At 45.0% G+C, this 26,373-nt stretch overlaps 1 protein-coding gene and 1 long non-coding RNA gene across 4 annotated transcripts in view; one reads left to right on the forward strand and one right to left on the reverse strand.

The window, feature by feature from the left end:
• The window catches only part of LOC127008110 (uncharacterized), a 159,708-nt gene that overhangs the window by 94,002 nt on the left and 39,333 nt on the right, over positions 1 to 26,373 (forward strand). The gene's annotated exons all lie outside the window — the stretch shown is intronic.
• LOC127008114 (uncharacterized) lies at positions 1,098 to 5,338 on the reverse strand. The gene is made up of 3 exons (XR_007760811.1): positions 5,240 to 5,338; positions 1,879 to 2,075; positions 1,098 to 1,827 (listed from the first exon to the last, which is right to left on the reverse strand). It is a non-coding gene; the product is annotated as an uncharacterized LOC127008114 (long non-coding RNA).

Consider the following 26,373-nt stretch of genomic DNA (forward strand, 5'->3'; position numbering starts at 1 on the left):
AACCTCTTCCAGATTTTTACTTTATTCCTTTCGTAGCCACACAATATTCGGTAAATTTTTTCCTTTCGCATTAAGCACACACATGATTGCCAAGAGTGTCCCCTAATCAACAACCTCTTCCTGATTTTTACTTTATTCCTTTCGTAGCCACACAATATTCGGTAAAATTTTTCCTTTCGCATTAAGCACACACACACATGATTGCCAAGTGTGTCCCCTAATCAACTACCTCTTCCTGATTTTTGCCTTATTCCTTTCGTAGCCACACAAAAGTCTGTTACAAAATTCACTACAAACTTCCCTCTCGTATTAGATATTCACTCATGATTGCAAAGCTTGTTCCCCTTTCGTTCATTACCTTCTTTTACTTTTTTATATTATTTTGGCTTTCGTAACCACATTGAAGTCTTCCAATATTTACCGCAGAAACTTCCCTCTCATAATAAACACTCACACATGATTGCAAAGCTTGTTCCCCTTTCGTTCATTGCCTTCTCTATTATATGTCCTTCGTAGCCATATTAATTAAAGTCGTTACAGTATTTATCCCACAAACTTCCTTTCATATTAATACACACACATGATTGCCAAGTTGATTTCCCTCGTCCACTACCTTCTCCTACTTTACTTTCTGTCTTTCTTGGCCATAGTAAAGTCTGTCACATTTACCCCACACAAAGTTCCTCTTATATTTACACTCACACAAATTTACCAGTGTTTGTTTCCCTCGTTCACTACCACCTCTTGCTCGTATGCTTCGCCTTTCAAAGCAACATTCGAGTCTGATGCAACATTCAACATTCACCCAAAATAATAAATATCTTTCACATTAACACACATGATTTTTAAGTTTGTTTCCTTCGTCCCCTACCACTACCTCACCTTTCCTAACACTACCTTCTCCTTTACTCTGATGTTTCGCCTTTCATAGCAAAATTCAAGCTTGTCACAACATTCAGTATTCAATCAAAACATAAAATCCTTTTCACACCCACACACACACACACAAAAAAAAAAAATAATAATAATAATAATAAATAAATAAATAAATTAATAAATAAAAAAAAAATGCAAAGTTTGTTCCCTTCGTCCCCTACCGGATCTCTGACTCTTTCATCAGATTTTTCAAACGTCGTATCAGTATTTATGAAGTTATGTTGCTCGTTTGACTTTTTATGACATTTTTGGAACGTAGTTAATAAGAAGTGTTGGATTTTCACAATTAAGTCGACACATTACAAACTCAGTCGTAAAAAAAAAGTGATATACAAAAAATCAAGAAAACCAACACACCACGCCTTCGAAAATGGGTCAGAAAAGACAAATCAGCCGCATTACTGTTGATGAAGATGACCCTCACAAAATCACGAGTTTATGATTGCTGTTTTTTAAGACGCTTCCGCCTCTCACATCAACTATTTCCAAAGGTCAAAAAGAAGATCAATCGGGTTCTCAGGAGTGCTTTTTTAGGTTCATGGCACGGAAGAAAGGTCGAACTACCACTAGGGTCATTAAATTGATAAAGGAAATGCTCAAAGCCCTCACGAAAGCCTTGTCAAATATGTGTACCTGGGTGACGAAATGTTTAATAAGAAAGTGACTATGTTTCCCCACTAATTGCAACATTCAAGCGTGTCGCAACATTCACGGAAACACAAAACGCTTTCTCAGTAACACCCACGAGATTGCAGAGATTATTCCTCTCGTCCGCTACCTCTATATCCCCTTCTCTAACACTACTCTATATCCCCTTCTCTAACACTACCTCTATATCATCTTCTCTAACACTACCTCTATATCCCCTTCTCTAACACTACTCTATATCCCCTTCTCTAACACTACCTCTATATCCCCATCTCTAACACTACTCTATATCACCTTCTCTAACACTACCTCTATATCCCCTTCTCTAACACTACCTCTATATCCCCTTCTCTAACACTACCTCTATATCACCTTCTCTAACACTACCTCTATATCACCTTCTCTAACACTACCTCTATATCCCCTTCTCTAACACTACCTCTATATCCCCTTCTCTAACACTACCTCTATATCACCTTCTCTAACACTACCTCTATATCACCTACAATAACACAACCACTATATCACCTTCTAACACTACCTCTATATCCCCTTCTAACACTACCTCTATATCCCTTCTCTAACACTACCTCTATATCCCCTTCTAACACTACTTATATCACCTTCTAACACTACCTCTATATCACCTTCTAACACTTCCTCTATATCACCTTCTCTAACACTACCTCTATATCACCTTCTATAACACTACCTCTATATCCCCTTCTCTAACACTCTATATCCCTTCTAACACTACCTCTATATCACCTTCTAACACTACCTCTATATCACCTTCTAACACCACCTCTATATCATTCTCTAACACTACCTCTATATCACCTTCTCTAACACTACCTCTATATCACCTTCTCTAACACTACCTCTATATCACCTTCTCTAACACTACCTCTATATCACCTTCTCTAACACTACCTCTATATCACCTTCTCTAACACTACCTCTATATCACCTTCTCTAACACTACCTCTATATCCCCTTCTCTACACTACCTCTATATCACCTTCTCAAACACTACCTCTATATCACCTTCTCTAACACTACCTCTATATCACCTTCTCTAACACTACCTCTATATCACCTTCTCAAACACTACCTCTATATCACCTTCTCTAACACTACTCTATATCACCTTCTCAAACACTACCTCTATATTACCTTCTCTAACACTACCTCTATATCACCTTCTCTAACACTACCTCTATATCACCTTCTCAAACACTACCTCTATATCACCTTCTAACACTACCTATATCACCTTCTAACACTACCTCTATATCACCTTCTCTAACACTACCTCTATATCACCTTCTCTAACACTACCTCTATATCACCTTCTCTAACACTACCTCTATATCACCTTCTCTAACACTACCTCTATATCACCTTCTCTAACACTACCTCTATATCACCTTCTCTAACACTACCTCTATATCACCTTCTCTAACACTACTCTATATCCCCTTCTCTAACACTACCTCTATATCACCTTCTCTAACACTACTCTATATCCCCTTCTCTAACACTACCTCTATATCACCTTCTCTAACACTATATCCCCTTCTCTAACACTACCTCTATATCACCTTCTCTAACACTACTCTATATCCCCTTCTCTAACATTACCTCTATATCAACTTCTCTAACACTACCTCTATATCACCTTCTAACACTACCTCTATATCACCTTCTAACACTCACTCTATATCACCTTCTCTAACACTACCTCTATATCACCTTCTAACACTACCTCTATATCCCTCTAACACTACTCTATATCACCTCTAACACTACCTCTATATCACCTTCTAACACTACCTCTATATCACCTTCTCTAACACTACCTCTATATCACCTTCTAACACTACCTCTATATCACCTTCTAACACTACCTCTATATCACCTTCTCTAACACTACCTCTATATCCCCTTCTCAAACACTACCTATATCACCTTCTAACACTCACCTCTATATCCCCTTCTCTAACACTACCTCTATATCACCTTCTAACACTACCTCTATATCCCTTCTCTAACACTACCTCTATATCACCTTCTAACACTACTCTATATCACCTCTCTAACACTACCTCTATATCACCTTCTCTAACACTACCTCTATATCACCTTCTAACACTACCTCTATATCACCTTCTAACACTACCTCTATATCCCCTTCTAACACTACCTCTATATCACCTTCTCAAACACTACCTCTACATCACCTTCTCTAACACTACCTCTATATCACCTTCTCTAACACTACCTCTATATCACCTTCTCTAACACTACCTCTATATCCCCTTCTCTAACACTACCTCTATATCACCTTCTCTAACACAACCTCTATATCACCTTCTCAAACACTACCTCTATATCACCTTCTCTAACACTACTCTATATCCCCTTCTCTAACACTACCTCTATATCACCTTCTCTAACACTACTCTATATCCCCTTCTCTAACACTACCTCTATATCACCTTCTCTAATACTACTCTATATCACCTTCTCTAACACTACTCTATATCCCCTTCTCTAACACTACCTCTATATCACCTTCTCTAACACAACCTCTATATCACCTTCTCTAACACTACCTCTATATCACCTTCTCTAACACTACCTCTATATCACCTTCTCTAACACTACCTCTATATCCCCTTCCCAAACACTACCTCTATATCACCTTCTCTAACACTACCTCTATATCACCTTCTAACACTAACTCTATATCACCTTCTCTAACACTACCTCTATATCACCTTCTAACACTACCTCTATATCACCTTCTAACACTACCTATATCACCTTCTCTAACACTACCTCTATATCACCTTCTCTAACACTACCTCTATATCACCTCTAACACTCACTCTATATCCCTCTCAAACACTACCTCTATATTACCTTCTCTAACACTGCCTCTAGATCCCCTTCTAACACTACCTCTATATCCCCTTCTCAAACACTACCTCTATATCACCTTCTCTACACTACCTCTATATCACCTTCTCTAACACTACCTCTATATCACCTTCTCTAACACTACCTCTATATCACCTTCTCTACACTACCTCTATATCACCTTCTCTAACACTACCTCTATATCACCTTCTCTAACACTACCTCTATATCACCTTCTCTAACACTACCTCTATATCACCTTCTCTAACACTACCTCTATATCACCTTCTCTAACACTACCTCTATATCACCTTCTCTAACACTGCCTCTATATCACCTTCTCTAGCACTACCTCTATATCACCTTCTCTAACACTACCTTTATATCACCTTCTCTAGCACTACCTCTATATCCCCTTCTCTAACACTACCTCTATATCACCTTCTCTAACACTACCTCTATATCACCTTCTCTAACACTACCTCTACATCACCTTCTAACACTTATATCACCTTCTCTAATACTACCTCTATATCCCTCTCTAACACTACCTCTATATCACCTTCTAACACTACTCTATATCACCTTCTCTAACACTACCTCTATATCACCTTCTCTAACACTACCTCTATATCACCTTCTCTAACACTACCTCTACATCACCTTCTCTAACACTACCTCTATATCACCTTCTCTAACACTACCTCTATATCACCTTCTCTAATACTACCTCTATATCCCCTTCTCTAACACTACCTCTATATCCCCTTCTCTAACACTACCTCTATATCACCTTCTCTAACACTACCTCTATATCACCTTCTCTAACACTACCTCTATATCACCTTCTCTAATACTACCTCCTCTTTTACGCATATGTTTCACCTCTCATACCAACATTCAACATTCACCAAAACATAACTCCCTATCACATTAACACTCATACATGATTACCAAGTTTGTTCCCTTCGTCCTTCTCTTCTAACACGACCTTCTCTTTTACTCCTATGCTTCCTTTATCGTTGCAACATTCAAACCTGTCGCAACATTCAACATTCACCAAAACACTCACACATTATTGCTAAGGTCCTTCTCTCTACCTTTCCTGTCCCTTCTTTATGTTTCCCCTTCGTTGTAACATTCAAACCAGTCGCAACATTCAACATTCACCAAAACATTCACACATTATTGCTAAGGTCCTTCTCTCTACCTTTCCTCTCCCTTCTCTATGTTTCCCCTTCGTTGCAACATTCAACATTCACCAAAACACTCACACATTATTGCTTAGGTTCTTCTCTCTACCTTTCCTCTCCCTTCTCTATGTTTCCCCTTCGTTGCAACATTCAACATTCACCAAAACACTCACACATTATTGCTAAGGTTTTTCTCTCTACCTTTCCTGTCCCTTCACTGTGTTTCCCCTTCGTTGCAACATTCAGCATTCACCCCCCAAAAATAAATCCCTGCAGCCTCCTCGTCCCGTTGCAGCGCATGTCCATCATTCAGGCAGGGCGGTATTGGGTCACCTTCACGGCCTGATGGTTTTGGGCAAGTTTTACAGTTGACTTTGTGTTGCTTTACCATGTGTTGAGAGTGCGAGAGAGAGAGAGAGAGAGAGAGAGAGAGAGAGAGAGAGAGAGAGAGAGAGAGAGAGAGAGAGAGAGAGAGAGAGAGAGAGTGCGAGAGAGAGAGAGAGAGAGAGAGAGAGAGTGCGAGAGAGAGAGAGTGCGAGAGAGAGAGAGAGTGAGAGAGAGAGAGAGAGAGAGAGTGAGAGAGAGAGAGAGAGAGAGAGAGAGAGAGAGAGAGAGAGAGAGAGAGAGAGAGAGAGAGAGAGAGAGAGAGAGAGAGAGAGAGAGAGAGAGAGAGAGAGAGAGAGAGAGAGAGAGAGAGAGAGAGAGAGGAAAAAAGAGAGAAAGAAAGATTAAAGGAAGAAAAGGAAAAAAGAATGAAAGAATGAAAGAACAGTGACAAAGAGAGAAAAAAAGAAGAAAAATATTAAGAAAAGACTGAGAGAGAGAGAGAGAGAGAGAGAGAGAGAGAGAGAGAGAGAGAGAGAGAGAGAGAGAGAGAGAGAGCTCTATCATGTACCCTAACTCTCTCTCTCTCTCTCCCTCCTTTTTTCTTTTTCTTTCTTCTATTTTTTCTCTTCCATTTTTTCCTTTATTTCTCTCGTTTTCTTTTTCTTTCTTTCTCTTTCATTTTCCCTTTCTTTCTCTTAATCTTTTTTCTTCCTTTTTATATTTTCTTTTTTCCTCTATCTTTTTTCTTCCCTTCCCTTCCCTTCCCTTCCCATCCCTTCCCTTCCCTTCCCTTCCCTTTCCTTCCCTTCCCTTTCCTTCCCTTTCCTTTCCTTTCCTTTCCTTTCCTTTCCTTTCCTTTCCTTCTCTTCCCTTCCCTCCTCTCCTCTTTCCTTCCACTCTCTCCTCTTCTCTTCCCTTCTCTTCCCTCTCATTCATTCATTCATTCATTCATTCTTTCTCTTTTTTTCCTTGCTCTCCCTCTCACTGTTACTCCCGACCTACCGACCTGTTTCTCAATGCCTTCCCGCCTGCCTGCCTGCCCGCCTGTATTATTCCGTTTACACACTGAATATTCGCAAGTTTGGCTCGGGTTGGAGGTACGTAACAAGCCTTCCGGTGATGTTGATTCCGAGTTAGCGAGTTTGGACCAAGTTCCTCCCAAGATTGGCTTTTCTCACGGCCTGCCCTCGAGTGGGAAGGGAGTGAGGGCTGAAGAGGAAAGTGAGGAGGGGAAGGGAGAGGAGGGAGATGGGAGAAGGGAAGGAAGAATGGAAGGATGGAAGCCAGGAGGAAAAAATAAATGGTTTTGTGTATTGAAAAAAGGAGGAGGAACAGGAAAATGGCAGACAAAATGGAGAGAAAGAAGGGAAGAAGGGAAAGATGGAAGTCAGGAGGAAATAATTGTCTGGTGTAAGGGAAGAAGGAGACGGAGGAGGGAGAGGAAGGAGGTGGAGGAAAAAAGAAATTTGGAAAAGAAAGAAAAAAATAAAAACAGGAAAAAGTGAGATGGTTTTGTGTACAGGAAGGAGGAGGAGGAGGAGGAGGAGGAGGAGGAGGAGGAGGAGGAGGAGGAGGGAGATGGAATAAAGAAGAGGAGATAGAAAGGAAAAAAAAAATGGAAGACGGGAAGAAAAAGTTGGATGATTTTGTGTATAGAAAAGAGATGAAGGAGGAGGAGGAGGAGGAGGAAGAAGAGAACAAGGATATGAAAAGAAATGGAGGAAATGCATTGAATTGAACCAGCGGAAGAAAAGAAGAGGAGGAAATAAGAGAAGGAAGGAAGAGAGAGAAAACAAAAAAATATTATGTCCACGAGAGAGGAAGAGGGAGTATGGGGACAGGAGAAGAAATGGAGGGAGGGAAAGAGGAGGAAGAATAAGGGAAGTGAGGGAGGAAATAAGGAAGTGAAAAGCGAGGAGGTGTCTTGTTTCGAGGAAGGATGACGAGGAGGCTGGGGAGGGATAGAGAAATGGAGGAAATGGATTATGGTGGAAGAAGAGGAGAGGAGGAAGGATGGAAGAGAGGAAACAAGGAAGAAGGGAGGGAGGGAAGGAAGACAAGACGGGTATGTGTTTGTGACGAGGCATAAGAAAGAGAAGGAGAAGAAGTAGAGGAAAGAGATAGTGCAAGAGGAAGGAGAGGAGGAAAGATGGAAGAAAGGAAGCAAGGAAAAAAGGAAAGAAGGAGGGAAGGAAGACAAGACGAGGCATAAGGAAGAGAAGGAAAAGGAGAAGGAGTAGAGGAAAGAGATGGTGCAAGAGGAAGGAGAAGAGGAAAGATGGAAGAAAGGAAGCAAGGAAAAAAGGAAAGAAGGAGGGAAGGAAGACAAGACGAGGCATAAGGAAGAGAAGGAAAAGGAGTAGAGGAAAGAGATGGTGCAAGAGGAAAGATGGAAGAAAGGAAGCAAGGAAAGAAGGATTGAAGGAAGACAAAACCAGTAGTATGTGTCTTAGGTTACGGAAGAAGGAGGAGAAGGAGAAGGAGAATGGGTAAAGGAGTGGAGGAACTACATGAGAAGGAAGAATTTAAGGAAGGAAGGAGGGAAGGAATACAAAGCGAGAATGTGCCTTATGTCGAGGAAGGAGGAAGAGAAGAAGGAAGATAGGTCAAAGATTAGAGGGAACGCATGGAACTAGGGAGGAGAAGGAAGAGGAGAAAGGATGAACGGAAGGGAGGAAGGGAAGAAAGAAAAACGAGATGGTGTTGTCTTGTGTTTGGGAAGGAAAATGGAATGAGGATGGCTTAAGAAATGGAGGGTATGCAAGAAGTCGGTATAGGAAGAGGAGGAGGAGGAGGAGGAGGAGAACGAGGAGTGCGAGGAGGAGAAAGATGGAAATGTTTTCAGAAGAGGAGAATGGAGAGTGTGAAAGGAGTGGATGAGGATGTGCAGGAAAATCAGGAGGAGGGAGGAAACTGGAAGGGAGGGGAAGGGAAGATTGCCAAGGAAGAGGAGGAGGAGGGAGAGTACTAGAAGGGAAGGGAAGGGAAGGATGTCAAGGAAGAGGAGGAGGAGGAGGGAGAGTACTAGAAGGGAAGGGAAAGATGTCAAGGAAGAGGAGGAGGAGGAGGGAGAGTACTAGAAGGGAAAGGAAAGGAAGGGAAGGAAAGGATGTCAAGGAAAAGGAGGAGGAAGGAGAGTACTAGAAAGGAAGGGAAGGGAAGGGAAATTAACTAGAACAGAATGAAATATTGGGAATGGAAGGAAGGGAAAGGGAAAAGTGTGTAGGAAGAAGAGGAGAAATCTGGAGAGTACTGGAAAGGCGTGAAAGGAAAAGGAAGTGTAGGGAAAGGAAGGGAAGGGAAGGGAAGGGAAGGGAAGGGAAGGGAAAGGAAAAGAAGGGAAGGGATGGGAAAACAAGGGAAAGGAAAATAAGGGAAAGGAAAGGAAAAGAAGTGAAGGGAAGGGATGGGAAAACAAGGGAAAGGAAAATAAGGGAAGGGAAGAGAAGGGAAGGGAAAGGAAAAGAAGGGAAGGGATGGGAAAACAAGGGAAAGGAAAATAAGGGAAGGGAAGAGAAGGGAAGGGAAGGGAAAAGAAGTGAAGGGAAGGGATGGGAAAAGAAGGGAAGGGAAGGGAAAAGAAAGGAAAAGAAGGAAAGGGAAAAGAAGGGAAGGGAAAAGAAGGGAAGAAAAGAGAAAGGAAGGGAAAGGAAGAGAAGGGAAAACAAGGGAAGGGAAGAGAAAAGAAAGGAAGGGAAGGGAAGGGAAGGGAAGGGAAAGGAAAGGAAAAGAAGGGAAGGGAAGGGAAAACAAGGGAAGGGAAGGGAAAAGAAAGGAAGGGAAGGGAAGGGAAAAGAAGGAAAGAGAAGGGAAGGGAAAACAAGGGACGGGAAGAGAAGGGAAGGGAAAAGAAAGGAAGGGAATGGAAAGGAAGGGAAAGAAAGGCAAGGAAAGAAAGGAAGGAAAGGGAACGGGAGTAGAAAGAAGAGGAGGAAGCTGGGAACACTAGAAAGGAGGTAATGGGAGAGGAAGGGAAGGGAGGAAGAGGAAAGAAAGAGAAGCTGGCGAGGATTAGAAGGGAGGGGAAGGGAAGAGAAAGGGTGTGTTTGAGGAAGAGGAAGTGCAGGCTGGAGAACACTGGAAGGGAGGAGGAGCAAGGGATGTTAATAGATGTGAGGAAGGCACGGAAGGGATTCTTTACGTGTGTGTGTGTGTGTGTGTGTGTGTGTGTGTGTGTGTGCCTGGCAAGAACAAACGTGAAAAAAAAGAAAAAAATCATGAAACTCTGGGAAAAGAATGAAGAGCGGAGGGTGTTGGTAATGGCGGGGAGCACTTTTGTTATGCTAGCGAATATACATTTCAATTAGGGTCGCATATCACCATCACCCCCACCACTATCATCATCATCATCATCATCGTCATCATCGGCGCCGCACATTCCGTTCCGATAGCAATGATGATATGTTCCTCGCAGCCTCCCCTTTCAATGATTACGTCGACGAAATTATAAAGACACAGAATTGTATTACAGCCAATCTCTATGTAAATATAAACAGGACTAGGCTGTAGCGACTGAGGGGAAGGGGAAGGGTAAAGGGGGGGTGATCAGGGGAGCAGGGGGGAAGGGGGTTGATCACGGGGACAGGAGGGGAAAGGAGGGGCCAGGGGAAAGGGTGTTGTTTTCCCATGTCTAATTTGAATGTATAATGCAAGAAAAGAAAATAAGAAAGTATAGGCTGTTGCAGTTAAAGGGGGGAGGGGGGAAGGAGAGGAGAGGGGGCAGGGGGTAAGGGGGAGGAGAGGAGGGAGGTCATTTTCTTTGTCCAATTAAATGAAAAGAAGAAAAAAAAAGTATTGGTTGTAGCTACTGAAGGGGGGAGGGGGGGCAGGGGGAAGGAGAGGAGGGGGGCAGGGGGTAAGGGGGAGGAGAGGAGGGGGTAATTTTATTTGTCTAATTTAAATGTATAATGCAAGAAAAGGAAAAAAAAGAAAGTGTAGACTGTAGCAATTAAAGGGTAGGGAGGGGGAAGGAGAGGAGAGGTGGAGGGGGTAAGGGGGAGGAGAGGAGAGGGGGCAGGGGGTAAGGGGGAGGAGAGGAGAGGGGGCAGGGGGTAAGGGGGAGGAGAGGAGAGGGGGAGGGGGTAAGGGGGAGGAGAGGAGGGGGGTCATTTTCTTTGTCTAATTTGAATGTGTAATGCAAGAAAAGGAAAATAAAACTATAGGCTGCTGCAACTGAAGGGGGGGAAAGAGGGGTCAAGGGGGACAGGGGGAAGGGGGAGGGGGTGATTTCCTTTGCCTAATAATGCAAAGGAAAGGGAAAGAAAAAAAAAGAGAAAATAGTCCTCCTCAGGGAACTCCATCTCACCCTATACCGAGAAAAGAAAAAAGGTATAAAGTTAGCGAGGCCTTAAAACTAAATATATACCGTACTGAAAGCAGAGGCAGAGACAAGGTGGAAGAAGGAAAAAAATGAGAAAAAAGGAGAAAAAAAGGAGAAAATGAAATTGCATCGAAGTAGAAAGGATGAAAACGAGGTCTGAGAGAAGGGAGGATGTTGTGGCGGAGAGAAAGACAGAAATACAAAGAGAAATGGCAACAAGAAAGAGAAAGAGGAGGAGGAGGAGGAGGAGGAGGAGGAGGAGGAGGGGATTGTGAAGGCGAAGGAGGAGGAAGAAAAAAAGACAGTAACCGAGAAATCGTGGAGAAAGATAGTAATGATAAGAACGAGGTGTGGAGGGGAAGAAAAAGGGAAGGTGATACTAACGAAAATAGATAAGAGAGGAGGAGGAGGAGGAGGAGGAGGAGGAGGAGGAGGAGGAGGAAGAAAAGTGGGAGTAGGCGGAGGAGGAGGAGAATGAGAAGCAGGAACATAAGCGAGAGGAGGAAGAGGAGGAGGAGGAGGAGGACCAAGGGAAATAGGAGTTGAAGCAAAAGGAGGAGAAGGAGGAGCAGGAGCAGAAGTAGGAGTAGGAGGAAGAGGAGCAAGAGGAGGAGGAGGAGTTAGCATGAAAAAAAAATGAGATGAGGAGGGGGAGGAGGAAAAAGTTCTTGCAACGTAAAAAAAAAAGCAAGATAATTAGAGAGGGACGTTGAAGAGGAGGAGGAGGAGGAGGAGGAGGACAAGGAGGAGGTGCTTTAATTTAAGGTGGAGTAGTAATTACGTGAATGAAATAAGGAAGAGGGGAAATAGAGGAACCTAAACACAACAGAAGATAACAGGGAGATAGTGGAGAAAGGAATTAGGTATAGGAGTCAGAGAAGGGGAAAGAGAAGGGGAAAGAAAAGAAGAGGAGGAATAGGAAGGAAACGAGAGAGAGAAGAGAAGAGAAGGAGGAGGAGAGAAGCGATTTTAATTAAGATAGAGATAATAGAAGAATGGAGAGGACGTGAAACAAATTGGTAAAGATATAAAAAAAAAAGTGATAAAACAAGGTAAATGAAATGATAAAAGGAGGTAAATAAGGAGACAGAGACACAGAGACAGACACAGAGACACAGAGACAGAGACACAGACACAGAGACACAGACACAGAGACACAGACACAGAGACACAGACACAGAGACGCAGAGACACAGAGACGCAGAGACACAGAGACGCAGAGACACAGAGACGCAGAGACACAGAGACACAGAGACAGAGACACAGAGACGCAGAGACACAGAGACGCAGAGACACAGAGACACAGAGACACAGAGACGCAGAGACACAGAGACGCAGAGACACAGAGACACAGAGACACAGAGACAGAGACACAGAGACACAGACACAGAGACAGAGACACAGAGACAGAGACACAGAGACACAGAGACAGAGACACAGAGACAGAGACACAGAGACACAGAGACAGAGACACAGAGACACAGAGACACAGAGACACAGACACAGAGACACAGAGACACAGACACAGACACAGAGACACAGAGACACAGAGACACAGACACAGAGACACAGACACAGAGACACAGACACAGACACAGACACAGAGACAGAGACAGAGAGACACAGACACAGACACAGAGACACAGACACAGAGACAGAGAGACACAGACACAGACACAGAGACAGAGAGACACAGACACAGACACAGAGACAGAGAGACACAGACACAGACACAGAGACAGAGAGACACAGACACAGACACAGAGACACAGACACAGACACAGAGACACAGAGACACAGAGACACACAGACACAGACACAGAGACACAGAGAGACAGAGACACAGAGAGACAGAGACACAGAGACATAGAGACACAGAGACAGAGACACAGAGACACAGAGACAGAGCCACAGAGACACAGAGACACAGACACAGAGACACAGAGACACAGAGACAGAGACACAGACAGAGACACAGAGACACAGAGACACAGACAGAGACACAGAGACACAGAGACACAGACAGAGACACAGACACAGAGACACAGAGAAAGAGACAGAGACACAGACACAGAGACACAGAGACAGAGACACAGAGACACAGAGACACAGAGACGCAGAGACACAGAGACGCAGAGACACAGAGACACAGAGACACAGACACAGAGACACAGAGAGACACAGACACAGAGAGACACAGACACAGAGACACAGACACAGAGACACAGAGACACAGAGACAGAGACACAGAGACACAGAGACAGAGACACAGACACAGAGACACAGAGACACAGAGACGCAGAGACACAGACACAGACACAGAGACAGAGACACAGAGACACAGAGACACAGAGACACAGAGACACAGAGACGCAGAGACACTGAGACGCAGAGACACAGAGACGCAGAGACACAGAGACGCAGAGACACAGAGACGCAGAGACACAGAGACAGAGACACAGAGACACAGAGACACAGAGACACAGAGAGACAGACACACAGAGACGCAGAGACGCAGAGACACAGACACAGAGACAGAGACAGAGACAGAGACACAGAGACACAGAGACACAGAGACAGAGACACAGAGACACAGAGACACAGAGACACAGAGACACAGAGACAGAGACACAGAGACAGAGACACAGAGACACAGAGACACAGAGACAGACAGAGACAGAGACAGAGACACAGAGACACAGAGACGCAGAGACACAGAGACAGAGACACAGAGACACAGAGACAGAGACAGAGACAGAGAGAGAGAGAGAGAGACAGAGACAGAGACAGAGACACAGAGACAGAGAGAGAGAGACACACAGAGAGAGAGACACAGAGACAGAGAGAGAGACACAGAGACACAGAGACACAGAGAGAGAGAGAGAGACACAGAGACACAGAGACACAGAGACACACAGAGAGAGAGAGAGAGAGAGAGAGAGAGAGAGAGAGAGAGAGAGAGAGAGAGAGAGAGAGAGAGAGTTAGTGAGTTTCCATAAGAAGAACCTCCCTACGGACACACACTATCAGAAAAGTTGACTTCTGGAATGGGGACAGAGGGCGTGGCTGTGTGCGTGTGTGTGTGCGTGTGCGTGTGTGTCGAGGCATCACTTCCTTCCAGCCATGTGATCTTCAGGGTTCAAATTTAACAAGGACGAAATACTTTTGTGCTCTGGGAAGGTCTATCGTAGAGCCAATTTATTTATTTTTCTTCTTTTATTTTTTATTTTTTTATTTTTCCCTCACGCGCTGAACTGAAAACGTGGCCGATATGACTGTGCCTTTGTGTATGTGTGTGTGTGTTTGTGTGTGTGTGTGTGTGTGTGTGTGTGTGTGTGTGTGTGTGTGTGTGTGAACCAGAGCGCCGGAAGAGATACACATAGGCGAGGTAAAGGAATATTGTGCGTATGTTGGGGGGTGATATGTAGGGGGTGGTGGTGGTGGTGGTGGCGGTGGGGGTGAGGGTGGTGGGGGTGGATAGAATATGAGGTGAGGGTGATGTTATGGTGATGTGGTGATATATAGAGGTAGGAAGTGACGGGGATGTGGTATAGGGTGTCCAGTGGTAATAGTGAATGAAGTGTTGTGGTGTGGTGTGGTGTGGTGTGGTGTGGTGTGGTGTGGTGTGGTGTGTTGTGGTGTGGTGACATATACGAGGATGATATGCAATGACAATGTGGGATATGGTAAGGGTGTGGAGTAAGGTAGATGTGACACAGGATGAGACACGGTTGTAAGACAGGTTGTAAAATAGATTAGAGAGGAGGAGGAGGTGGAAGAGAAAGAGGAATAGAAAGAGACGTGGGAGTAGTGTGGTAGGGTGGTGGTGGTGTGGTGGTGGTGGCTGTGTTGACGGCAAGGGAGTGCGTGTGTAAAGAACCAGGTGTGTGTGCCCGTAGAGGTGACAGTATACACGCGAGTAACGGTGAGGTGTGGCAGCAGTTCGCGTGTAGATGGTGAGGAAAGAGGGAGTGACAGGAGGGAAATGGCGGGAGGAAGAGAAATCTGACAGGGGGGAGGGGCGGAATGAACGGGTGAGGAAGAGAAACGAGAGGAAGCCACGGAGGGAATGGAATGGAACCCGATTTAGAGCAAGAGGAAGAGAAAATAAGCGAGAGAAAAGAGGAAACAAAAATTCAGTCAGGAGGAGGAGAAGGAGGGGGAGGAGGAAGGAGAAGGAAGAAAAGTAGGAGGTAGGAGAAAAAAGAGAGTGTGAGGGAGAGAGGGGGAGAGGAAGAGAGAGCGGAAGGCAGCAGTGAAACAAACCAATGGGAGAAGACGCAGGGGAAACAAGGTTAGGAAGGAGACATGGAGGGAGTCGCTGAGGGGGGCAGGGTGTGTGTGTGTTTCGTGTCTCGATGTGGCGGCGGTGTTTGGCTTGGCACTGGTTGAGGTTGAGTCAGGTTAGGGTGGCTTGGGTTGACGTCTCTTGGCTCTCGGTGGTGGTGACGTGCTGGGGATACACACACACACACACACACACACACACACACACAGAGGGCCCGTAACGAACTCCTGTGCAGCTCGAACTGATTGCGTATATCGGGTTAGCGCCGCCCCCAAACCCAGTACCAAATTGCGGCTGTCAAGAGAACTATATATTGGGGCGCTGATTGATGAAGACGCGTGTTGATGGTGGTGAGTAATGACCTTCACGCGCACACCATCAGCTACGATTGATTTTTATATTACGAGCTGAAGGCAGAAGGTGATAAAAGGAAACGATGTAGATACGAGCGTGAGTGGAGTAATAATTAGATGAAAAAATGAGGAAGAGGGGAAATAAAGGAACCTTCAACTAACCCTGACTTCAGCGATTTCGGACAAGAGGAGCACCGGGGGCAGCATGGGCCAAGCAAGAGAAATACGTATATCACGGCAGCCACTATAAATAAAATTCGCCTGCGCATGTAACGGGCTGGGGTCGTCCAAGAGACCCCTCAAGACAGCCTTACGGCGCTATAGGCAGAACCTAAAAAAAAGTATAGGGATCAGAGAAGTAGAAAAAGAGAAGAAGAAAGAGGGGTTGATCTCACACCTGGAATTGATTTTAAGGCCTTGGCGTGATCCAAAGGTTGAACTAGTGAATGTAAATGTAAATATGAGGGTTAAGGAAAGGAAGGTTAATGTACTGAAAATAGAATATGGTGAAAGGTCAGAGAGAGAGAGAGAGAGAGAGAGAGAGAGAGAGAGAGAGAGAGAGAGAGAGAGAGAGAGAGAGAGAGAGAGAGAGAGAGAGAGAGAGAGAGAGAGAGAGAGAGAGAGAGAGAGAGAGAAATCCATTTATTCACGCTTCGATAAGCAGGTAAAGCAAAAAAATACACACATTCACGAGAGAGAGAGAGAGAGAGAGAGAGAGAGAGAGAGAGAGAGAGAGAGAGAGAGAGAGAGAGAGAGAGAGAGAGATAGAGAGAGAGAGAGAGAGAGAGAGAGAGAGAGAGAGAGAGAGAGAGAATACGTCCTTGGAGATGAGCAGATAGAGAAAGTTAAAAGACCCACACATCAACAAAGAGAGAGAGAGAGAGAGAGAGAGAGAGAGAGAGAGAGAGAGAGAGAGAGAGAGAGAGAGAGAGAGAGAGAGAGAGAGAGAGAGAGAGAGAGAGAGAGAGAGAGAGAGAGAGAGAGAGAGAGAGAGAGAGAGAGAGAGAGAGAGAGAGAGAGAGAGAGAGAGAGAGAGAGAGGTGAAGTGTTAAATAGAGAAAGAAGAAGAGTGGCTGCAAAAGGTGCCGGAATATGAGAGTGAAATCGCCGGAAGAATTGGTGTGTCGAGGAGGAAGGAAGGGGGGAAGGGAGAACGAAAGAGGAGGAAAGAGAGGAAGGGAGAGAGGAAGCAACGAACGGAGGGAGGGAAGGAGAGAGGAAGAAACGCAGGTAGGTAAGGAGGGAGGGTGGGAGGTAAGGGAGATAAAAGAAGAGAAGGAAAAAGTGTAGATCAAGGAGAGGGAAAAAAATAATAGTTAGTCTGATCCTGCAAGTTTTAATCACGAAAGAAATTGAAGCTGGCATCAGGGGTTTCCAGGGAGGGAAGTTAGCGATAGTAATAGTAGTAGTAGTAGGAGGAGGAGGAGGAGTAGGAGGAGGAGGAGGACGACAACGGGGAGGAGGAGGAGAAGGGACAGGTGTATCAAAGGTTGTGAGAGAAGAAGGAAAACTGGAGGGTGGGGTGACGTGAGGGGAGACGAGAAGCAATGGGTGTTTGGGGTGAGGGGAAGGGAGAGGAGATGTAATGGATGGTTATAGGCGAAGGGGAAGGAAGATCAAGGAAGTGTAAGATGGAGGAGTCGATGGAGGAGGAGGAGGAGGAGGAGAAGGAGGAGGAGGATCAAGCGTATAATAAAGGTTGAATGAGAAGAAAGAGGACGGGAGGAAGGTATGAGGGGAGGGGAGGTAACAATGTGTGGAGATAGGTGAAGTGGAAGGAGGGTTAAGGAAGTGTGAGGAACAGAAGGAGGAGAAGAAGGAAGATGAATGGATGTGAGGTGAAGCGAAGCGAGTAGTGAGGGAGGGAAGAGGAGGAAGAGGATGCGCATGACAGTAGGAAAGAGAAGCTTTATAATTTCCCCCACAAGAACGATCCACAAAAATACTCAGATGGACTCCCACAATGGACGCGCAGGGGTAGGAAGACTTCATGCCGGGGACCTCCACAGAGCCTTTCAGATCCTTGTTACGAGGTGGTGCACGTGGGGGAAAGATGAAGGTGTGGGGGGGAGGGGGGGGAGCTGAGGATGTGTGAGGGGGTGGTGGGGGGCTGAATGTGTGCGTGTGTGTGTGGGGGGGTGAGGGGACATAAGACATTGGTCGCGTCCTCCTCATCCTTCACCTCTTTCCCGCATCCCCTCACCTCTCACTTCCCCTCTCTCACCTCTTCTTACCCTTCCGACCTGCCCCTTCACTTCCTTTCCCCTCACCCTTGTCTTCATTCCTCTTCACCTTCCCTTCCTCTTCCTCTTACCCCCTTTCCTCTCCTTCCCCTTTCCCTCTTATGCTTCTCACCTGCCCATTCTATTCCCTTTCCCCTCACTCCTATCTTCATCCCTCTCCACATTCCCTTTCTCTTCCCGTCACCCCTCAACCCGTTCCCTACAATCCTTCCCCTCTTTCCCTTCCCAACTGCCTCTTCACCCTCTTTCCCCTCACCCCTGTTTTCACTCCTCTCACTTTCCCTTCCTCTTCCTCTTTCCCCTTTCCCCTTAACTTTCCTCTCCCTCTCTCTCCTCCCCTTCCTCCCTTCCTTCCCTCCCTCCCTGACCCCTGCACTCCAGCCTCTGCTCCTCCGCTCCTTGATATTGATGGCACAGAAGTTACGAGAGACTGAGATTAATGCGAAAGAGAGTGAAGTAAGGCGAAAAGTATTGAGATAAAGAGTCAGGAGGAGCAAGAAAGGAAACGCGGTGCCGGGGAATGCAAAGAGAATGAACCGCGCGATCTGTGTGTCCTGGAAACCATTGCGGCGCCGGGGGAAGTTTGTTGTTTGTCGTTGGTGTCTGATGAATGCCTGGAATTATGTTGAATTAGTAGTTTTTTTTTATTCGGTGCTGCCTATAGCGCAAGTAGGCTTTCTTGGGGGGTCTCTTGGACGACCCCAGCCCGTTAGTGGCGCTGGGGATTTTTTTTATATTTATAGTGGCTGCCGTGATGTATGAACTTGCCTGGCCCATGCTGCCCCACACTGCTCCTCTTGACCGAAGTCTTTGAAGTTAGGGTTGATTGACGATGTGCATGTGGGCAATCTTCCGCTACTCGGCGATTGTTGAAAATTGTCAGCGTGGATCGGTGGGACTCGAACCTAGGTCCCCGGGCTCACCACGCCCGCACGCTGACCACTAGGCCCAAGAGATGTTTAATATTTTTCTACAGTAAAGGAAAAAGCTCGAGGGAAAAAACAAAGAGAAAAACAAAAAACCCGCTAAGCGATGCTCCTGCAAAAACAAACAGGAGTGGCCAGAAGAGAGGTGAATTTCGGATTGAGAGGTGTATAGATATTCCTCTCTCAGAAGAGTTCATGTCGTAGGCAGGAAGAGTGTTCCAAAGTTTATCAGTGAGAGGGCTGAAGAAATGGAGATACTGGTTAACTCTTGCATACAGGATTTGGATTTGGAGTTAGAATGAAAAGTCGTGTGTAACAGTACCGAGGGAGGGGCATGTAGTTAGCAAGTTCCCAAAAGCACTCAGCATGAAAATGTCGATAGAAGATTGAAAGACTGGCAATATTGCAGCGGAACTTGAGAGGTAGAACATTGTCAGTTAGAGAAGGGAAGTTAATGAGACGGTGAAAAGCCTTTTACTAAGACTCCTCTTAGTTCAAAATCGCTTTGTGTGTGGAGCCCCTCCCCACACACATGAGATGCATATACTCCATACAAGGGCGGACAAGGCCCCTGTATGTGAACAGCATCTGTGAGAGGGCATGACTGGTGAAGAATGATAACATCGATGATAAAATAATAGTAATAATAATGGCCAAAAAAATATGATACTGATACAGATGTAAGGCTGCTGCTACTAATACTAATTCTAACAATAATAATAATAATACTTTTACTACTACTACTACTACTACTACTACGACTACTACTACTACTACTACTACTACCACTGCTATTACTACTACTACTACTACTACTACTACTACTACTACTAAAATGTATAAAAAAATCACCAGCAATATAATACTAAAAATAAGTAATGATAATAGTAATGATAATGATATTTACCTCCTTTCTCACCGATGCTCCGAGCTGAGAGTAACAATCAGTAATAATCATAATCTGCGCACAAAGAAGAGTCGAGTTCAGCGTCAGAAAAGAAAGTGAAAAAAAATCCCAGACCGTAAATCGCGAAGGAGGAGGCGGTTGGCTGCAGGTATTAGCATGCACCTACCCCACCCCCCTCTTATCCTCTTGCCCCTCCCCGTCACTTTCTCTCCCTCTCTCCCTCCTTCTCCTCCTGTCCCTCCCACCCCTTCTCCTCTTGTTCCTCCCCCTCCTGTCCCCCGTTCTTCACCTCCTGACCCTCTCCTCCCCACCCCCTGCTCCTCTCCCACCTCCTCTCCCTCTCTTCACCTCCTCTCCCTCCACCTGTCTTTCCCCTCACCTTTTGCCCCTCCCTTCACTCCCTCGTTTCCCTCCCTTCACCTCTTTTCCTCTCTCTCTCCTAATCCTTTCCCTCCCCTCTTATCCTTTCCCTTCCCCCCACCTTCTGTCCCTCTCCCCCCCTATCTTTTCTCTCTCCCCCACCTCCTATTCCCTCTTCATCACCTCCTTTCCCTCCTTCTTCACCTCCCTTTCCCCCACCTACTGCCCCCCCTCCACACCTCTCTTTCTCACTCCCCCTTCCTTCTTCACCCCCTCCCCGTTCTCTTCCCATCACCCCCCCCACTTTTTCATATCCGGTCCTCCTCCACTTTTACTCCATCTCCAAATTTCTTTCTCTTCTTCCTCTCCTCCCACACAATTCTTCTTTCGTTTCATTTCCTCCACTTCTCCTTCGCCTTCTTCCTCGCTTTTCTTCAAACCCTTCCTTTCCTCCCCTTTTCCACTTTCCCTCTTTTTTCCTCCACCTCTCCACCTTTCCTTTACGCCTTATTTTCCTCTGCCTTTCAATCTTCCTGTCTCTTCCTTTGTTCCACCTCCTTTCCGCTACCCGCTTCTGTCCTTCACCTCCCCTTCCCCACCTCCTCTTCCGTCCTTCAGGTGTTTACAGGTGTTTTGCGTCCTGTTTTCACGAACTCGTTTCCTTTTATTCTTTCCTTCGCCACCTTTGCTTCGTGCTGCTCCGGTTTTCATATTTTCTTCACGTATTTTTCACACCCCCTCGACCTCCCTCACGTACCTCGCTTCTCATTTTTGTTGCACTCGTTCCCTGCCTCAGTGCGCCGTTTGCTCCGCCTCAACACACACGTTCTCGCCAGCCAACCCAACCCAAACCTTCCTTGTTCTTTCCTCTCTCTCTCTCCCCTCCTCTTCGGCCGTCCCATCCACGCCCACTCCCAACGCACATCTGCATCACTCTTCCCCTCGCCCCAGCCCTGCCTACACTTACTCCTGAAGGAAATCTGTTGTGTTCCTCCTTCAAACTAGTACCACGCAAACTAACCTAATATTTTTTTCGTGTGTCCATGCAGCCGTCAGTCCGCCCCTCGTGTTGTCTCGATTTTGCTCTCATTCCCGTCAAGGCCTCGCATGTCTCCATCACTCTCTCGCTCATCTCAGCCCCTGCGATGCTTTCTTGAGGGAAATTGTCTTGCAGCGCCTTGCCTCATTCTCATTGCTATCTTTTTTAAACTAACTCTTATTTTGTTTTGTTTATACCTTTAGTCATACATGTGCAGTCCCAATGACACATGCTTGAAGGAAATTGTTGTCTTACATCGCCTTACTTCATTTTCATAGCTAGCTTACTGAACCACCTTTTCTTCTGTTTTTAACCGTAGTCGTACATGTGCACCAGTCTCTCTCAGCTTAGCCCTGCCCAAACAATATTGAATCAAGTCTCGTATTTCCCGTTCATCCTCTTACCATACTAACTCAACGAACATTTTTTCCTTCCTTTCATACCCGCAACAATTTTGATTTTTTTTTAAGAGTGTGGTTATAGAGAGTATCTTTTTTTTTTCCTATAGCAAAGGAAGCAGCTAAAGGACAAAAACAACAAACAAAACGAAAAAGAAACTCCGCTAAGCCTCTTCGTGGTGGAAAACATGTGAGATTGGTTGTGCAAGTTAATGGAATCTCACATCCTATTCCTCAACCCTAACTTTGATTACTTCCCTTAACTTTATATTAACCAAGAAGACGCTGACATCCGACACGATTCAGTTTATGTAGTGGCGCAGTTTCATCATTTCCTCGCGTTATGAGACAGAAGTTATGATCAAAGTTAGAGATGACGAAGGTGTGAGTAACCTCTGTATAGTGACACACCGTTGCTCAATGCTCCTCCGTATGTCGCCTCCCAGCACCATAATACAGGTCACGGAACTGCTCACCATAATACAGGTCACGGAACTGCTCATCATAATACAGACCACGAAACTGCTCACTATAATACAGGTCACGAAACTGTTCACCATAATATAAGCCACGAAACTGCTCACCATAATACAGGTCACGAAACTGTTCACCATAATATAAGCCACGAAACTGCTCACCATAATACAGGTCACGAAACTGTTCACCATAATATAAGCCACGAAACTGCTCACCATAATACAGGTCACGAAACTGTTCACCATAATACAGGTCACGAAACTGTTCACCATAATATAAGCCACGAAACTGCTCACCATAATACAGACCACGAAACTGCTCACCATAACAGAGGTCACGAAACTGCTCACCATAATATAAGCCACGAAACTGCTCACCATAATACAGGTCACGAAACTGCTCACCATAACAGAGGTCACGAAACTGCTCACCATAATACAGGTCACGAAACTGCTCACCATAACAGAGGTCACGAAACTGCTCACCATAATACACGCCACGAAACTGCTCACCATAACAGAGGTCACGAAACTGCTCACCATAATACACGCCACGAAACAGCTCACCATAAAACAAGTCACGAAACTGCTCACCATAATACAAGTCACGAAACTGCTCACCATAATACAGGTCACGAAACTGCTCACCATAACAGAGGTCACGAAACTGCTCACCATAATACAAGCCACGAAACTGCTCACCATAATACAGGTCACGAAACTGCTCACCATAACAGAGGTCACGAAACTGCTCACCATAATACAAGTCACGAAACTGCCCACCATAATACAGGTCACGAAACTGCTCACCATAATACAAGTCATGAAACTGCTCACCATAATACAAGTCACGAAACTGCCCACCATAATACAAGTCACGAAACTGCTCACCATAATACAAGTCACGAAACTGCCCACCATAATACAAGTCACGAAACTGCTCACCATAATACAAGTCACGAAACTGCTCACCATAATACAAGTCACGAAACTGCCCACCATAATACAAGTCACGAAACTGCTCACCATAATACAAGTCACGAAACTGCTCACCATAATACAAGTCACGAAACTGCTCACCATAATACAAGTCACGAAACTGCCCACCATAATACAGGTCACGAAACTGCTCACCATAATACAAGTCACGAAACTGCGCACCATAATGCAGGTCACGAAACTGCCCACCATAATACAGGTCACGAAACTGCCCACCATAATACAGGTCACGAAACTGCCCACCATAATACAGGTCACGAAACTGCTCACCATAATACAAGTCACGAAACTGCCCACCATAATACAAGTCACGAAACTGCCCACCATAATACAAGTCACGAAACTGCTCACCATAATACAGGTCACGAAACTGCTCACCATAATACAAGTCACGAAACTGCTCACCATAATACAAGTCACGAAACTGCCCACCATAATACAGGTCACGAAACTGCTCACCATAATACAAGGCACGAAACTGCTCACCATAATACAAGTCACGAAACTGCTCACCATAATACAGGTCACGAAACTGCTCACCATAATACAAGTCACGAAACTGCTCACCATAATACAAGTCACGAAACTGCCCACCATAATACAGGTCACGAAACTGCTCACCATAATACAAGGCACGAAACTGCCCACCATAATACAGGTCACGAAACTGCTCACCATAATACAGGTCACGAAACTGCTCACCATAATACAAGTCACGAAACTGCCCACCATAATACAGGTCACGAAACTGCTCACCATAATACAGGTCACGAAACTGCTCACCATAATACAAGTCACGAAACTGCTCACCATAATACAAGTCACGAAACTGCTCACCATAATACAGGTCACGAAACTGCTCACCATAATACAGGTCACGAAACTGCTCACCATAATACAGGCCACGAAACTGCTCACCATAATACAGGTCACGAAACAGCTCACCATAATACGGGTCACGAAACTGCTCACCATAATGCAGGTCACGAAACTGCTCACCATAATACGGATCACGAAATTCCTCACCATAACATAGGCCACGAAACTGCTCGCCGTATTATAGCTCACGAAACTGCTCGCCATAATATAGCTCCCAAAACTCCTCACTGAGTTGCTGCTGCTTCTTCCTGAATAGCTTACTTAATACCAGATCACGGGAGGCACGTCATTTACAGAGGCGTCACAAAAGGTCGTGAGAATAATACCGCGGTTAGATTATAAAAGTAGGTCGCGGTAAGAAAAGTTTGAAGAGCACGCCTTTAGTCAGCCACTCAGCCAACGCCGCCACCGCCACTCAGCCACCGCCACCGCCAGCTCCTCCTCGACGAAGCGTTTTCCATTGAGATTCATCGCAAACGCCTTCTTCTCCTCCATTTGTTTCCTTTACCGTGCATTTATTCTCTTACAGGACTTAAAACTTGATAAATGGGCAGGAGCGGCAGTAGTAGTGAGGGAGTTATGGTTTTATTTGTTTTCCGGCTAAATTATGTTGTTTTGGGTGTAAGGTAAGGTATTGTGTATTATCTTTATTTAGTCAATGTCTTTTATTACAGCAAGGGAGGCAACTCAAGGGCAATAAACAAACAAACAAAAACAAAAAGAATAAAAGCCCGCGTGACATTGCTCCAAATAAAAAAAAATAAAAAAAAAACGATATAACAGGAGAGAGGTCAATTTCGGTCTTCTTTATTACAGCTATTATAATTATGCGTACTGTTCAAGTGTGGTGATATAAGGCATTGTCCATCACGGCAAAATATCACACACCGGTTATTGTTCGGCGTAATTTTGTGAACCTGAGAAAGATTTGGTGAAAACTCTGATTTTTGCTCGAACCCAAAGAGCCGCGTATAAATTATGGAGGGAGACTCGTGCAAGCTCATCAGTGTCATTGTGTGTGTGTGTGTGTGTGTGTGTGTGTGTGTGTGTGTGTGTGTGTGTGTTGACTGTCCTTAATGTGGTGGAAGTGAGGGTGGTGATGATGGATAGGACAGGAGTGGACTGGTGGTGGTGGTGGTGGGAGGAGGGGGGTGGAGGTGGGGGTGAGGGTGGTGGTGATGGTGGTGGTGGGAGGGGGGATGAATGATAGCCGTGATGATCTAGATGTGGGTCGCTGGTGGTGATAGGGATGATAATGGGCAGTAATGGTCTCCCTAAGCCTTCTTCTTTTTCCCCCATTTCCTTCATTTACCGTCTCACCTCTTCTTCCCTTTCCATTACCCCCTCTTTTTCTTTCCTACCTTTATCATCATTTTTTCCAATTTCACCCAATTACCATCTCACCTTGTCTTCCCTTCCCATTACCTCCTTTTATTTCTTTCCTACCTCTATCATCATTTTTCCCAATTTCACCCATTTACTATCTCACCTTCTCTTCCCTTCCCATTACCTCCCTTTTTCTTCCCTACCTTTATCATAATTTCTCTCAATTTCATCCATTTACCATCTCACCTTCTCTTCCCTTCCCATTACCTCCCTTTTTTCTTTCCTACCCCTATCATCATTTTTCCCAATTTCATCCATTTACTATCTCACCTTCTCTTCCCTTCCCATTACCTCCCTTTTTTCTTTCCTACCCCTATCATCATTTTTCCCAATTTCATCCATTTACTATCTCACCTTCTCTTCCCTTCTCATTACCTCCCTTTTTCTTCCCTACCTTTATCATAATTTTTCTCAATTTCACCCATTTACCATCTCACCTTCTCTTCCCTTCCCATTACCTCCCTTTTTCTTCCCTACCTTTATCATAATTTTTCTCAATTTCACCCATTTACCATCTCACCTTCTCTTCTCTTCCCTTTCCATTACCTCCCTTTTTCTTTCCTACCTCTGTCATCCTTTTTCCCAATTTCACCCATTTACTATCTCACCTTCTCTTCCCTTCCCATTACCTCCTTTTTTTTCTTTCCTACCCAATCATAATTTTTCTCAATTTCACCCGTTTACCATCTCACCTTCTCTTCCCTTCTCGTTACCTCCTTTTTTTTTCTTTCCTAGCCCATCATCCTTTTTCCCAGTTTCCCCCATTTACC

Source organism: Eriocheir sinensis, chromosome 37 (genome assembly GCF_024679095.1).
Source record: "Eriocheir sinensis breed Jianghai 21 chromosome 37, ASM2467909v1, whole genome shotgun sequence".
Taxonomy (NCBI): domain Eukaryota; kingdom Metazoa; phylum Arthropoda; class Malacostraca; order Decapoda; family Varunidae; genus Eriocheir; species Eriocheir sinensis.